At 45.5% G+C, this 17,498-nt stretch overlaps 1 long non-coding RNA gene across 1 annotated transcript in view; it reads left to right on the plus strand.

Annotated features, from left to right (window-relative positions):
* Positions 1-17,498, plus strand: part of LOC143814328 (uncharacterized) — a 257,456-nt gene that overhangs the window by 76,639 nt on the left and 163,319 nt on the right. The window lies entirely within an intron of this gene.

The following is a 17,498-nucleotide window of genomic DNA, read 5'->3' on the forward strand; positions in this document are numbered from 1 at the left end:
ATAGGCATAATCCCATAATACTCATAATGCAAAATTCAGATCTCGTCTTAAATGCAATGGTCTTCCACACTTTAATAAGTAACCATAAATTGTCGCCCACAATCTGTGGGAAAGCAGTATTATGCTATACATGTAATTTGTCTAGTTGCAGTCATTATGTATGGCTGATAATATGGCAATAAATGAGCCCTCTATGCTATTTGTAGGTCTTAGGATATCTATTAAAAAGAACAGGGCTGGATTAATGTTAACATTATATTCTAATCTCACCTAATGCACTGTAGGGTCACTTCCATCAGATTAGCACAAACTAGGAGACTCTTTAACGATATTGCACATTAAAGAATTCATTTTGGATTTAGTAAGACATCTGTGAATATAAAATAGGTATTACAGCTAGCAGAACTAAAGCATACTGGATGATCAATGAGTAAGTAGTCTCACTTTTAATATGTAAAGATAGAGAAGGGACTGCCCAGAGAAGAGACAGCTGTGATAGAAGGGGACTGCTCAGAGAGGGGATGGCTCTGATAGAAGAGGGCTGCCCAGAGAATGGATGGCTGTGACAGAAGGGGACTGCCCATCGAGGGGATGGCTATGATGGAATAGGCTTTCCACAGATGGGATGGTTGTGACAGAAGGAGACTGCAAAAAGAAGGGATGCTATGATGGAATAGGACTTTTCAGAAAAGGGACAGAAAGGGACTGCCGAGAGAATGGATGGCTGCGACCAGAGGTGTATCTAGCGTTTCTGGCACCCGGGGCAAGAGTTCCTTTTGGCGCCCCCCCCCCCCCCAAGGACATATGCCCCCCAGTCAGCCCCATCATTGCCCTCCCCTCCCCCCCACACACACCATTCACTTCTCTGCACATTCCCCTGCAGCGCCATACACACACACACACACACACACCCAATACTGAGCCACACACACACATACACGCATTCACACACACACATACATATACACACACACTCACATACACACATACACACATTCACACACACACACACATACACACATTCCCACACACACACATTCACACACACTCTCACACACACACACACACATTCACACACATTCACACACACACATACACACACATTCACACACACCTCTCACTTCTCCTCGCGCTCTGCCACAGCAGCTCCATCGCCTTCCTCTCACACAGCCAGCCGCTGAATGATGACGTCATCCAGCGGCGCGTCTGTGTGAGAGGAAGCAAGAGGAAGCAGGAAGACAGATCGCTGGGCAGCAGGATTTCTCCCTGCCCACCACAGCCACTCTGCAGGGGCCCCCCTCCACCTCTGCACACATTGGGAGCCGGCACTCTGCAGCTTCTCTGTGCCGGCTGTCAGCTTGACAGTCGGCACAGAGAACAGCTGACTCCCAGACCGGGGGCGGCAGAATGCAGCCGCCGGGGGAGACACTGCGGACCGCCAAATTAGGCGGCCCGACTGCGCCCCCCTGCCGGCTGCACCCGGGGCACATGCCCCAGCTGCCCCCCCCCCCCCTAGATACGCCACTGGCTGCGACAGTGAAGAGGACTGCTCAGAGAAAGAAGGCCTGTGACAAAAAGGGACTGCATAGAGAAAGGATTGGCTGTGATAGAGAAGGGTATTGCCCAGAGAAGGGACAGCTGTGACTGAAATGAACTATCTAGAGAAAGAAGGACTATGATGGTGAAGAGAAGGGATGTATCAGTATCCTGTCAGCACCGGTGAACTGCCACGGCTGAGCAGGGTGACTCACCCACACTGCAGGAGAGCCCGGGGTCAGATGCTGCAGGGAAAGCTCAGGACCTGAGCAGCATGGTGAGAGGCAGTGATGTGTCGTTCGCGAACGATCCGACACAAAGAGCCGGCTCCCTGCTCTGAACGATGGGAGCCGGCACGCCAGTGAGAGACACTAAAATCCCTGAATGACTCTCACTGGGCGTAAAATCCCGGACTTCGGCAGGCGTAACCACACCCACCTGAGCAAAACTCCACCCACTCATCAATTTAATTGGTTCCTAGCAAGTGGGTGGAGTTTCTGCGGTAGGTGGGCGTGGTTTCTGGCGCCTGAACACACATTCAATGGGGATCCATTTAGGATCCAAAAAGAGCCATTTTGTGAGCTGAAAGAGCCGGCTCTTTTTGGTGAGCGGAGCTATGAGAGCCGGATCACCGGATCACCAAAAAGAGCCGGACTGGTAATCACTAGAGAGGAGACGCTGAGAATAGCAGAAAACAGAAGGACCTGCGATCATGCGACCACAGGGGGCGGGGCTTAGCATCCTGCTGCTGGAGATGAGTGCAGGATACTAGAGGGACCCTGGAGTAGAGAATAGGGGAACTCAGGTCAGACAAGCGGGGGTAATACACAGAGAGGGCTTCGTGGTTCAGGAGGGGCGAGCAGAGAATAGTCAGAACGTAGGCAAGGAGTCGTACACAGAGATAGCAACGCAGTACAGGAGGGATAGGCAGAACTCATAATGGGGAGAGAACAAGATCAGAACCAGACAAACAAAGTAGCACAGGCACAAAGCACAGGCACAACAGGGACACACACAGTTGGCCAAAGGTCAGAGTATAAGCAAGGAAGAATGACCCTACAGTGAGGCTATAAGAAGCCTCCCAGAATCCCAGAGTGAGGCTGTCCAGATTAACCTCTGAACTACCTAATCCCACAAGCTAAGCAGATCATGACAGGATGGCTGTGACAGCAAAGGAGACTGTGTAGAGCAAGGATGACTGTGACACAGAAAAGGACTACCCAGAGACGGAACAGCTGTGACAGAAGGGGGCTGCCCAGAAAAGGGACTGCTGCCACTGTGAAGAGGACTGCCCAGAGAATGGATGGCAGTGACAGCATGGGACTGCCTAGAGAAGGAATTGATGTGACAGTGAAGGGAACTGCCCAGAGAAAGAATGGCTGTGACAGTGAAGTGGACTGTCTAGAGAAGAGATGGCTGAAACAACAGGGGGTTGCCCAGAGAAGGGCTAGCTATGACCTTGAGGGGGACTGTATATAGAAGGGATGGATTTGACAAAGATCACTACCCAGAGATGAGACAGCTGTGGCAGAAGGAGACAGACAAGCGAAGGGACTGCTGTGACACAAGGGGACTTGATGATTCAGTTAAAGTGCTTATATTAATATGTTCTACTGTAATAAGTCAATTCTGACACAGAAAAAGACCCAGTGAGCCTGATATATCATTTGTGGGGTTTTTATGTCAGTTTTCTTTTTTTAACTTGCAGAATTAATTGCCATATTTTGCTCCAAATTTTTCTAAATTCCCATGAGGTTTATGAATTTTGTGCACAGCCAAAAAATGGTCTTCATTTTTCTTTCACCTTTTTAAACCTTGCGATAAGATGCATGGTACGCAAAATGGCTCAAAATTGGGGGTCGGGGGGAAGGGGTGATTGTCAAAGATAAGGATGGAGTACATTTGCAACAAATTTTGTGACTTTTCAACAAAGTTGCAAATCATGAGTCAGCAAAAAATCTGAAAAACCTGAACTCTGCCCTCAATGGCGAACAATCACATAAATTGGATTAACAAACACATAAAGTAGACTTTAAAAAAAAAAGGTGCAAATTAAAATAATAGGTGCAAGTGAAAAACAGCAAAAACCTGACAAAACAGAATAAATACTGTAATAAATCAGAACCTACTTTATGCTTTTCTGTCAATTAGATTTAGATTTTGCATTGAAGCCTTTTGAGTTTTTATCCTTTATTAGCACTAAGGTTCCTGAAAAAAATTGTTATACAGTGAGTGTGACCATTTAGTTCTAGCAGCTCTTAATTGTGCCTCATTGACAGCCTTGGTACTGGCCACTCTGCTTACCAGAATCCGGGGTTTCCTTGGGCCTTTACTGCTCCCAATGTATATGAGACTGGATAGTACTTGGTCATCTCCATCAGCTGCACAGACAATGAATAGATCTGTAATGCGCTTTAATGATCATTCCTCTTCCCAACTTGGGACACCACTCCTACAATCTCCGGATCGCTCAGATCCCAGCATTGGACCTCCCAGGAATCAGCAGCTTAACCCTTCTGGACAAAACTTTAGGAAGCCAATAAGTGAATGCATTTGCATCATTTAGTGATATCAGGCCAATAAACTACAATTGTAGCTCAACAGCCAAACACAGCTTTACAATTTAAAAAACTATTTATGACAAAATTTTACAACACAACATTTTATCAATGTAAAAGTTCCCATTAAAATTCTTGACATGTCCATGACACACTTTAATAAAGATAGCTTCAGTTACCAAATTTTACAAAAACAGATGTTGTCCAACTTTTATTGCTCAAGTCTAATGTGTTCTAATACTTCTAAAATTGCTTTTGTCTGGTACATGATGTGATAGGACAAAGTTGGAATCAATTCAGGAAAAGTATCAAGGTCCTAAGCAGGGGTTGAAGCTCTGTGAAGGACTTATGGGCAGGTGTGATCTCTAAGTTCATAATAATAACATGTCCAGAAATATAATTACTTTGCAAGTGACAACAAATACCTCAATAAATTTTCTGCCATAATTAACTGGCTATATCACCTGTTTCCATAATTTAGACATTTTTAAAAGACAAAACTTGTAAAATTAATAAAATATTTTTTTAGTATTAGTGAAAGAAGTTAAATATTTTTATCATTTACAATAAGTTTTAGCAGCTGCTTCCCAATAAACTCTTGGAAATTGTGTCTATAAATGAGTCAGTTATGTGATTTTAGACACCTAATGGGACTGCAATTCAAGTGTTACTGTTCACAATGATTTTAAGCAATTTTGCCAAGAATATGGTGAGCCAACTTTTTTTCTTTTACAGATGGTTTACTCTGAAAAAGAAAATCTACAAACATCAGAATACTGGAAAAGTGATGTTTTCAATAGGTACTTTTGGCCCCCTACCATAGCTATTATTTTTCAGCTATTATTTTTTAGGCTTGTAATAAAGGACCACTAATACTAAATGAAGCTTTCACATGCTACACATGAAGGTAGAACGGTTATCTGACTCTAGATAGCCCCCACAGCCTTGTTAAGTTGCACAAAGGATAGGGGTTTTTTTTTTTCTGCTTCTGCAGTTATCAAAAGGAACCAGTCACTTGATTCATACTGCCCAAATAGCAGGCAGCATGAATCAGAACTTGGCTGCATGATTCCTGGCAGCTATATTTTTCTCTGAAATGCTCCAGTGTTTCAGAGAAAATATATTTTAAAGATCCAGACCATAGCCGGAGACGAGACTTGTGCTGCTCCATCCCTGGCCGTTTTTTTCCAGTGCTGATGCAGATGATTGACAAGTCTATTGCTATATGAAAAACCTGCCAATCACCTGCAGCAGTGTTGAGAGAAGAAGGTCACGATGTTTATCGCTCCGGTGTTTCAAAGAAAAATGTACCTGACTGCAATTGTGTAGGCAGTATCTGATTCATGCTGCCTGCGGTTTGGGAAGCATGATTCAGTTGACAGTTTTCCTTACAGAAAAATCTAAGGGGTCAGTCCTGGTTATTAAACCAGAAAAGAGAGAAACTTACAGAGTTTAAGATACAGACATTGGATAGTTATGGATTACATTGGCTGGATAACAAAAATTAAGTTTGTAGGAATTGGTTCAGTATTTTGCAAAATTGGCAATCTATTACAAATGTGAAAACCATCAACATAATGCGTGTTTAGTCAAAGGCGAATCTAGGTTTTTCTGCACACAGGGCAAAAATATAGTTTGGTACCCATTCCAATACACAGCTTAAGTTTTTAAGTTTAAGTGTTCTTTAAGTGACTGATCACATGAAGTTTGCATACTTATAGTCATGTGCCAACTAGCTGTTCTTCCTAATTCTCTCACTTTTCACTGAAAAACTACAGCACCTTCTTCATTGAGAGAAGTAGGAAGAGATGCTATTTAGTACGTGACCACAATTAGGAAAATTGCATGAGTGATGACCGCTTGAACCGGCGAGCAGAACAAAACCCTGACACTGAGTATATTACATACTGTTAGGATTTGGCATTATACAGTGCTTAATTTTAGAATTAATGCTTCTAACATGCTTTAGATGTAGTAATCCGTAACCTATTAGACGGCACAATCGTCACATGTTTGCCATGACAGAGAGGAGCTGGAAGACCGCAGTGTCTGATTTCATGTACTCCTGCACTAATTAGATGCACTTCACCATCATATTAAACAGTGCCGGTTTCTGCTAGCAGTGCAAGGGTTAATCTGTTCAGTTGAGAGCTCCTGGAACTTTTCTGCATTGATGATCTCAGCTGTTCAGTGTTGGCAAATCCTCTCTGCTATACATACACTCTCTTTTGGCAATCAGGGATTTCTAGTGTTTCATTCTGCCTGATTCTGGAGTTGGAGATGTTGGTTGTTTGAGGAGGTGTTTGGAGTGCTGTTTAGAACACTGTTGCTTGGTGATTTGTCTGTGTGTATTGTTATGATCCCAATGGCAAGGGATCTCAGAGATTAAAGCAAAGTCTGCAAACATAAATACCAGCTCATAGGGAAGTGTGTTATGACCCCAATGGCAGAGGGTCTCAAAAGTACATACCAAGTCTGCAAACACAAAAAAACAGCTCATAGGGCAGTGGTAACTGGGCTGACCATATATCTAATCCTAGCACCACAAATAGCAGCAGCCGGGGAACGTGCCTACGTTGGTTCTAGACGTCTCGCGCCAGCCAGAGAACTAACTAACCCTAGAAGGGAAAAGATAGACCTTTCTTGCCTCCAGAGAAAAGACCCCAAAAGTTGGATACAAGCCCCCAACAAATAATAACGGTGAGGTAAGGAGAAAAGACAAACGTAAGAATGAACTAGATATTTAGCAAAGAGAGGCCCACTGACTAATAGCAGAATATAGTAAGATGACTTATATGGTCAGTAAAAACTCTATCAAAATTTCCACGCTGGATATTCAAGAACCCCCGAACCGTCTAACGGCCCGGGGGGAGAACACCAGCCCCCTAGAGCTTCCAGCAAAATCAGGAATCACATTTAGTACAAGCTGGACAAAAAAATAAGAGCAAAGCAAATAACCAAAAAACAAGGAAGCAGGACTTAGCTTAATTTTGCAAGATCCAAGACCAGCAGACAGGAGCAAACAGAAAGGAACTGACTACAACGATGCCAGGCACTGGACTGAGAAACCAGGAAGTTTATATAGCAACACCCCTGGACTAACGACCCAGGTGGGTGCCAAACTGAGGAAAGACAATCCCAGAGTCATATCACTAGTGACCACAAGAGGGAGCCAAAAAAGTCTAATTCACAACAGTACCCCCCCTTTAAGGAGGGGTCACTGAACCCTCACCAAGACCACCAGGGCGATCAGGATGAGCAGCGTGAAAGGCACGAACTAAATCGGCAGCATGCACATCAGAGGCAACCACCCAGGAATTATCCTCCTGACCATAGCCCTTCCACTTGACCAGATACTGAAGCCTCCGCCTGGAGAGACGAGAATCCAAGATCTTCTCCACCACGTACTCCAACTCGCCCTCAACCAACACCGGAGCAGGAGGCTCAACAGAAGGAACCACAGGTACAACGTACCGCCGCAACAAAGACCTATGGAACACGTTGTGAATGGCAAACGACACCGGAAGATCCAAGCGAAAGAACACAGGATTAAGGATTTCCAATATCTTGTAAGGACCGATGAAGCGAGGCTTAAACTTAGGAGAGGAGACCTTCATAGGAACAAATCGAGAAGACAGCCATACCAAATCCCCAACACGAAGTCGGGGACCCACACCGCGGCGGCGGTTGGCAAAACGCTGAGCCTTCTCCTGTGACAACTTCAAGTTGTCCACCACATGATTCCAGATCCGCTGGAACCTATCCACAACGGAATCTACCCCAGGACAGTCAGAAGGCTCCACATGTCCCGAGGAAAAACGAGGATGGAAACCAGAGTTGCAAAAAAATGGCGAAACCAAAGTAGCGGAACTAGCCCGATTATTAAGGGCAAACTCAGCCAACGGCAAGAAGGTCACCCAATCATCCTGATCTGCAGAAACAAAACACCTCAAATAAGCCTCCAGAGTCTGATTAGTTCGCTTCGTTTGTCCATTAGTCTGAGGATGAAAGGCAGACGAAAACGACAAATCAATGCCCATCTTAGCACAAAAGGATCGCCAGAACCTGGAAACAAACTGGGATCCTCTGTCAGACACAATATTCTCAGGAATGCCGTGTAAACGAACCACATTCTGAAAGAACAAAGGAACCAGATCGGAAGAGGAAGGCAGCTTAGGCAAAGATACCAAATGGACCATCTTGGAAAAGCGATCACATACCACCCAGATGACAGACATGCCCTGAGACACCGGAAGATCTGAAATGAAATCCATGGAAATGTGTGTCCAAGGCCTCTTCGGGACAGGCAAGGGCAAGAGCAACCCGCTGGCACGAGAACAGCAAGGCTTAGCTCGAGCACAAGTCCCACAGGACTGCACAAATGACCGCACATCCCGTGACAAGGAAGGCCACCAAAAGGACCTAGCCACCAGATCTCTGGTGCCAAAAATTCCCGGATGCCCTGCCAACACCGAGGAATGAACCTCGGAAATGACTCTGCTGGTCCACTTATCAGGAACAAACAGTCTGTCAGGTGGACAAGAGTCAGGTCTACCAGCCTGAAATCTCTGCAACACACGTCGCAAATCCGGAGAAATGGCTGACAGGATAACTCCCTCTTTGAGAATACCAACAGGTTCTGCGACTCCAGGAGAGTCAGTCACAAAGCTCCTTGAAAGAGCATCAGCCTTCACATTCTTTGAACCTGGTAAATACGAGACCACAAAGTCAAAACGGGAGAAAAACAATGACCAGCGGGCCTGTCTAGGATTCAGGCGTTTAGCAGACTCGAGATACATCAGATTTTTGTGATCAGTCAAGACCACCACACGATGCTTAGTGTTGTGGATTCTGTTTGTGGGCTCCCTCTGGTGGTTACTGCTGGTACTGGGTGACTTTGGTGGGTTGCGGCCTATTTTACCTGGCCTTTCTGTCATTCCCTTGCCGGCTATCAATGTATTCAGATGTGCTCTGTTTGGTTCCTGCCTACCTGCTCCCAGATCTTTCAGGATAAGCTAAGTGCTGATTTTCAGTTGTTGTTTTTTTTGTCCAGCTTGCTTATTATGTCTCTATGCTAGCTGGTAGCTCTAGTGGACTGAGGTTCTCCCCATGTGCCATGAGTTGGCACATGGGTTCTTGTAATCTCAGGATGGTTTTTTTGATTAGGGTTTTTTGCTGACCGCTCAGACCCCTTTTGTATCGTTCTGCTTTCTAGTTTACAGCGGGCCTCAATTTGCTGAACCTATATATATCATCTCTATGTGTGTGCCTTCCTCTCATTTCACCGTCAATACATGTGGGGGGCAACTATACCTTTTGGGGTTCATTCCTCTGGAGGCAAGTGAGGTCTTTATTTTCTCTGCAGTACTAGTTAGCTCTTAGGCTGGTGCGTGGCGTCTAGAACCAACGTAGGCACGCTCCCTGGCTATCTCTAGTTGCGTTTGTCAGGCGTAGGGCAGCGGTCAGCCCAGGTTCCATCACCCTAGAGCTCGTCCGATATTTTGTATTACTTTGCTTGTCCCTTGCTATCCCTAGCCATTGGGATTCATGACAGCTTAGCACCCTCGAGCCAATGACGCCACTCCTCAAATGCCCACTTCATGGCTAACAACTCCCGATTGCCAACATCATAATTCCGCTCAGCAGGCGAAAACTTCCTAGAGAAAAAAGCACATGGTCTCATTACAGAGCAACCAGGGCCTCTCTGCGACAAAACGGCCCCTGCCCCAATCTCAGAAGCATCCACTTCAACCTGAAAGGGAAGTGAGACATCAGGCTGGCACAAAACAGGCGCCGAAGTAAACCGGCGCTTCAACTCTTGAAAGGCTTCCACGGCTGCAGGAGCCCAGTTAGCAACATCAGAACCTTTCTTGGTCATATCCGTCAAAGGTTTAACAACGCTAGAAAAATTAGCGATAAAACGACGGTAGAAGTTAGCAAAACCCAAGAACTTCTGAAGACTCTTAACTGACGTGGGTTGAGTCCAATCATGAATAGCTCAGACCTTGACTGGGTCCATCTCCACCGCAGAAGGGGAAAAAATAAAACCCAAAAAGGGAACCTTCTGTACTCCAAAAAGACACTTTGAGCCCTTAACAAACAAAGCATTCTCACGCAAAACCTGAAACACCATCCTGACCTGCTCCACATGCGAGTCCCAATCATCAGAAAAAAACAGAATATCATCCAGATAAACAATCATAAATTTATCCAGATACTTCCGGAAAATATCATGCATAAAGGACTGAAACACTGAAGGAGCATTAGAGAGCCCGAAAGGCATCACCAAGTACTCAAAATGACCTTTGGGCGTATTAAATGCAGTTTTCCATTCATCTCCTTGCTTAATGCGCACAAGGTTGTACGCACCACGAAGATCTATCTTGGTGAACCACTTGGCACCTTTAATCCGGGCAAACAAGTCCGACAACAGAGGCAAAGGATACTGAAATTTAACAGTGATTTTATTCAGAAGCCGATAGTCAATACAAGGTCTCAAAGATCCGTCCTTCTTGGCCACAAAAAAGAATCCCGCACCAAGAGGGGAAGAGGATGGACGGATATGCCCCTTCTCCAGAGATTCCTTGATATACGAACGCATTGCGGTATGCTCAGGTACAGACAGATTAAATAATCTTCCTTTAGGAAATTTACTACCTGGAATCAAATCTATAGCGCAGTCACAGTCCCTATGAGGAGGAAGAGCACTGGACCTGGACTCGCTGAATACATCCTGGTAATCAGACAAATACTCAGGAACTTCCGAAGGAGTAGAGGAAGCAATAGACACCGGCGGGGAATCACCATGAATTCCCTGACAGCCCCAACTTGACACAGACATTGCCTTCCAATCCAAGACTGGATTATGGGTCTGTAACCATGGCAGACCCAAAACGACCAAATCATGCATTTTATGCAGAACAAGAAAACGAATCACCTCCCGATGTTCAGGAGTCATGCACATGGTTACCTGTGTCCAAAACTGCGGTTTATTTTCCGCCAATGGCGTAGCATCAATACCTCTAAGAGGGATAGGATTTACCAACGGCTCAAGAACAAAACCACAGCGCTTGGCAAATGACAGATCCATAAGACTCAGGGCAGCACCTGAATCCACAAACGCCATAACAGGGTAGGAGGACAATGAGCAAATTAAAGTCACAGACAAAATAAATTTAGGTTGCAAATTACCAATGGCGACAGGACTAACAACCCTAGTTAGGCGTTTAGAGCATGCTGATATAACATGTGTAGAATCACCACAGTAAAAACACAACCCATTCTGACGTCTATGATTTTTCCGTTCATTTCTAGTCTGAATTCTACCACATTGCATTAAATCAGGTGTTTGTTCAGACAACACCACCAGAGGATTCGCGGCTTTGCGCTCCCGCAAACGCCGGTCAATTTGAATAGCCAGCGCCATGGAATCATTCAGACCTGTAGAAATGGAGAAACCCACCATCACATTCTTAATGGCTTCAGAAAGGCCATTTCTGAAATTTGCGGCCAGAGCGCACTCATTCCACTGAGTAAGCACGGACCATTTCCAAAATTTTTGGCAATACACTTCAGCTTCATCCTGACCCTGAGAAATAGCCAGCAAGGCTTTTTCTGCCTGAATTTCAAGATTGGGTTCCTCGTAAAGCAATCCGAGCGCCAGAAAAAACGCATCAATATTTGCCAATGCCGGATCTCCTGGCGCTAGCGAGAAGGCCCAATCCTGAGGGTCGCCCTGTAAGAAAGAGATAACAATTTTTACTTGCTGAGCTGAGTCTCCAGATGAACGGGGTCTCAGAGATAGAAACAATTTACAATTATTCCTGAAATTCCTAAACTTAAATCGGTCTCCAGAGAACAGTTCAGGAATAGGTATTTTAGGTTCAGACATTGGACTACTGGTAACAAAATCTTGTATGCCCTGCACACGAGCAGCAAGCTGATCCACACTTGTAATCAAAGTCTGGACATTCATGTCTGCAGCAAGCACAAGCCACTCAGAGGTAAAGGGGAGGAAAAAAGAGAGGAAAGAAAGAAAAAAAAAAACAACTCAGACTTTCCTTTCTTGTAATCCCACTTCTGCAATGCATTAAACATTCAACCTTGGCCTGGCATACTGTTATGACCCCAATGGCAGAGGGTCTCAAAAGTACATACCAAGTCTGCAAACACAAAAAAACAGCTCATAGGGCAGTGGTAACTGGGCTGACCATATATCTAATCCTAGCACCACAAATAGCAGCAGCCGGGGAACGTGCCTACGTTGGTTCTAGACGTCTCGCGCCAGCCGGAGAACTAACTAACCCTAGAAGGGAAAAGATAGACCTTTCTTGCCTCCAGAGAAAAGACCCCAAAAGTTGGATACAAGCCCCCAACAAATAATAACGGTGAGGTAAGGAGAAAAGACAAACGTAAGAATGAACTAGATTTTAGCAAAGAGAGGCCCACTGACTAAATAGCAGAAGATAGTAAGATGACTTATATGGTCAGCAAAAAACCCTGCAAAATATCCACGCTGAATATCCAAGAACCCCCAAACCGACTAACGGTGAGGGGGGAGAATATCAGCCCCCTAGAGCTTCCAGCGATATCAGGAATCACATATTGTACAAGCTGGACAAAAATAAGAACAATGCAAATAAACAAAAGTAAGAAAGCAGGACTTAGCTTATCTTGCAAAGAACCAGGACCTGAAGACATGAGCAAACAGAAATGAACTGATTACAACGATGCCAGGCACTGGACTGAGAATCCAGGAAGTTTAAATAGCAACACCCCAGGCCTAACGAAGCAGGTGAGTACCAACCTGGGAAAAGACAATCCAAGTGCCAAACCACAAGAGACCACAAGAGGGAGCCAAAAAGTATAGTTCACAACAGTACCCCCCCTTTAAGGAGGGGTCACCGAACCCTCACCAAGACCACCAGGGCGATCAGGATGAGCAGCGTGGAAGGCACGAACCAAATCGGCCGCATGAACATCCGAGGCGACCACCCAGGAATTATCCTCCTGACCATAGCCCTTCCATTTGACTAAATACTGAAGCCTCCGTCTAGCGAGACGAGAATCCAAGATCTTTTCCACCACGTACTCCAACTCGTCCTCAACCAACACCGGAGCAGGAGGCTCAACAGCAGGAACCACAGGCACAACGTACCGCCGCAACAAAGACCTATGGAACACGTTGTGAATGGCAAACGACACAGGAAGATCCAAACGAAAAGAAACCGGGTTAAGAACTTCCAAAATTTTATAAGGACCAATAAAGCGAGGCTTAAACTTAGGAGAGGAGACCCTCAGAGGGACATACCGAGAAGACAACCAAACCAATTCCCCAACACGAAGTCGGGGACCCACACCGCGGCGGCGGTTGGCAAAACGCTGAGCCTTCTCCTGTGACAACTTCAAGTTGTCCACCACATGATTCCAAATCCGCTGCAACCTATCCACCACGGAATCCACCCCAGGGCAGTCAGAAGACTCAACATGACCCGAGGAGAAACGAGGATGAAAACCAGAGTTGCAGAAGAATGGCGAAACCAAAGTAGCGGAACTAGCCCGATTATTAAGGGCAAACTCAGCCAATGGCAAGAAGATCACCCAATCATCCTGGTCTGCAGAAACAAAACATCTCAAATAAGCCTCCAGTGTCTGATTAGTTCGCTCCGTTTGACCATTAGTCTGAGGATGAAAGGCAGATGAAAACGACAAATCAATGCCCATTTTAGCACAAAAAGATCGCCAGAATCTGGACACAAACTGGGATCCTCTGTCAGACACGATATTCTCCGGAATGCCGTGTAAACGAACCACATTCTGAAAAAACAAAGGAACCAGATCGGAAGAGGAAGGCAACTTAGACAAGGGTACCAAATGGACCATCTTGGAAAAACGATCACACACCACCCAGATGACAGACATTCCTTGAGACACCGGCAGATCAGAAATGAAATCCATGGAAATGTGTGTCCAAGGCCTCTTCGGGACGGGCAAGGGCAAAAGCAACCCGCTAGCATGAGAACAACAAGGCTTAGCCCGAGCACAAGTCCCACAGGACTGCACAAATGACCGCACATCCCGTGACAAGGAAGGCCACCAAAAGGACCTAGCCACCAAATCTCGGGTACCAAAAATTCCCGGATGCCCTGCCAACACCGAGGAATGAACCTCGGAAATGACTCTGCTGGTCCATTTATCAGGAACAAACAGTCTGTCGGGTGGACAAGAGTCAGGTCTACCAGCCTGAAATCTCTGCAACACACGTCGCAAATCAGGAGATATGGCCGACACGATTACTCCCTCTTTAAGAATACCAGCTGGCTCCGAGACTCCAGGAGAATCAGGCACAAAGCTCCTAGAAAGAGCATCAGCCTTAACATTCTTCGAACCAGGCAGGTACGAGACCACAAAGTCAAAACGAGAGAAAAACAATGACCAACGAGCCTGTCTAGGATTCAGGCGCTTAGCAGACTCGAGATACATCAGATTTTTGTGATCAGTCAAGACCACCACACGATGCTTAGCACCCTCGAGCCAATGACGCCACTCCTCAAATGCCCACTTCATGGCCAACAACTCCCGATTACCAACATCATAGTTCCGCTCAGCAGGCAAAAACTTCCTAGAGAAAAAGGCACATGGTCTCATCACAGAGCAACCAGAGCCTCTCTGCGACAAAACAGCCCCAGCACCGATCTCAGAAGCATCCACTTCAACCTGAAAGGGAAGTGCGACATCAGGCTGGCACAAAACAGGCGCCGAAGTAAACCGGCGCTTCAGCTCCTGGAAGGCCTCCATGGCTGCAGGAGCCCAATTAGCCACATCAGAACCTTTCTTGGTCATATCCGTCAAAGGTTTAACAACACTAGAAAAGTTAGCGATAAAGCGACGGTAGAAATTAGCAAACCCCAAGAACTTCTGAAGACTCTTAACAGACGTGGGTTGAGTCCAATCATGAATAGCTCGGACCTTGACTGGGTCCATCTCCACCGCAGAAGGGGAGAAAATAAAACCCAAAAAGGAAACCTTCTGCACTCCAAAGAGACACTTTGAGCCCTTCACAAACAAAGCATTATCACGCAAAACCTGAAACACCATCCTGACCTGCTTTACATGAGAATCCCAATCATCAGAAAAACCCAGAATATCATCCAGATAAACGATCATAAATTTATCCAGATACTTCCGGAAGATATCATGCATAAAGGACTGAAACACTGAAGGGGCATTAGAGAGCCCAAAGGGCATCACCAAGTATTCAAAATGACCTTCGGGCGTATTGAATGCAGTTTTCCATTCATCTCCCTGCCTAATGCGCACAAGGTTGTACGCACCACGAAGATCTATCTTGGTGAACCACTTGGCACCCTTAATCCGAGCAAACAAGTCTGACAATAGTGGCAAAGGATACTGAAACTTAACAGTGATTTTATTCAGAAGCCGATAGTCTATACAAGGTCTCAAAGACCCATCTTTCTTGGCCACAAAAAAGAATCCCGCACCAAGAGGGGAAGAGGATGGACGAATATGCCCCTTCTCCAAAGACTCCTTGACATAAGAACGCATCGCGGCATGCTCGGGTACTGACAAATTAAATAATCGTCCCTTAGGAAATTTACTGCCAGGAATCAAATCTATAGCGCAGTCGCAGTCCCTATGAGGAGGAAGAGCACTGGACCTGGACTCACTGAATACATCCTGATAGTCACACAAATACTCAGGAACTTCTGAAGGAGTAGAAGTAGCAATAGACACCGGCGGAGAATCGCAATGAATTCCCTGACAACCCCAACTCGACACAGACATAGCCTTCCAATCCAAAACAGGATTATGGGTCTGTAACCATGGCAGACCTAAAACGACCAAATCATTCATTTTATGCAGAACAAGAAAACGAATCACCTCCCGATGTTCAGGAGTCATGCACATGGTCACTTGTGTCCAATACTGCGGTTTATTTTCCGCCAGTGGCGTAGCATCAATTCCTCTGAGAGGAATCGGAACTTTTAAAGGCTCCAAAACAAAACCACAGCGCTTGGCAAACGAAAAGTCCATAAGACTCAGGGCAGCACCTGAATCCACAAATGCCATAACAGGGTAGGAAGACAATGAACAAATTAAAGTCACAGACAAAATAAATTTAGGCTGCAAATTACCAATGGTGACAGGACTGACAACCTTGGTTAGGCGTTTAGAGCATGCTGATATAACATGTGTAGAATCACCACAGTAAAAACACAACCCATTCTGACGTCTATGATTTTGTCGTTCGGTTCTAGTCAGGATTCTGTCACATTGCATTGAGACCGGTGTCCGTTCAGACAACACCGCGAGAGGATTAGCGGATTTGCGCTCCCGCAAACGCCGATCAATCTGAATAGCCAGCGCCATAGAATCATTCAGACTTGTAGGAATTGGAAAACTCACCATCACATTCTTAATGGCTTCAGAAAGGCCATTTCTGAAATTTGCGGCCAGAGCACATTCATTCCATTGAGTAAGCACGGACCATTTCCGAAATTTTTGGCAGTACACCTCAGCTTCATCCTGGCCCTGAGAGATAGCCAGTAGAGCTTTTTCTGCCTGAATTTCAAGATTAGGCTCCTCATAAAGCAATCCGAGCGCCAGAAAAAACGCATCAACATCCGCCAATGCCGGATCTCCTGGCGCCAACAAGAAGGCCCAATCCTGAGGGTCGCCACGTAAGAAGGAGATAACAATTTTAACTTGCTGAGCTGAATCTCCAGACGAACGAGGTTTCAAAGATAGAAACAATTTACAATTATTCCTAAAATCGATCTCCAGAGAACAGCTCAGGAATAGGTATCTTAGGCTCTGACATAGGACTGCTAACAACAAAATCCTGAATGCCCTGCACTTGTGCAGCAAGCTGATCCACACTAGTAATCAAGGTCTGAACATTCATGTCTGCAGCAAAGCTTCAAGCCACTCAGAGATAAAGGGGAGGAAGAAAGGAAAAAAAAAAAACTCAGAACTTCTTTTCTTTTAATCCCACTTCAGCAATGCATTAACTATTAAGGGCCTGGCATACTGTTATGATCCCAATGGCAAGGGATCTCAGAGATTAAAGCAAAGTCTGCAAACATAAATACCAGCTCATAGGGAAGTGGTAACTAGGCTGACCATATAGCTGATCCTAGCACAAACACTAACAGTAGCCGGGGAACATGCCTACGTTGATCCTAGACGTCTCGCGCCAGCCGGAGAACTAACTAACCCTATCAGGGAAAATAAGACCTCTCTTGCCTCCAGAGAAAAGACCCCAAAGAAATACAAGCCCCCAACAAATAATAACGGTGAGGCAAGAAGAAAAGACAAACGTAAGAATGAACTAGATTTTAGCAAAGAGAGGCCCACTGACTAAATAGCAGAAGATAGTAAGAT

Source organism: Ranitomeya variabilis, chromosome 1, assembly GCF_051348905.1.
Source record: "Ranitomeya variabilis isolate aRanVar5 chromosome 1, aRanVar5.hap1, whole genome shotgun sequence".
In the NCBI taxonomy this organism is placed as follows: Eukaryota; Metazoa; Chordata; class Amphibia; order Anura; family Dendrobatidae; genus Ranitomeya; species Ranitomeya variabilis.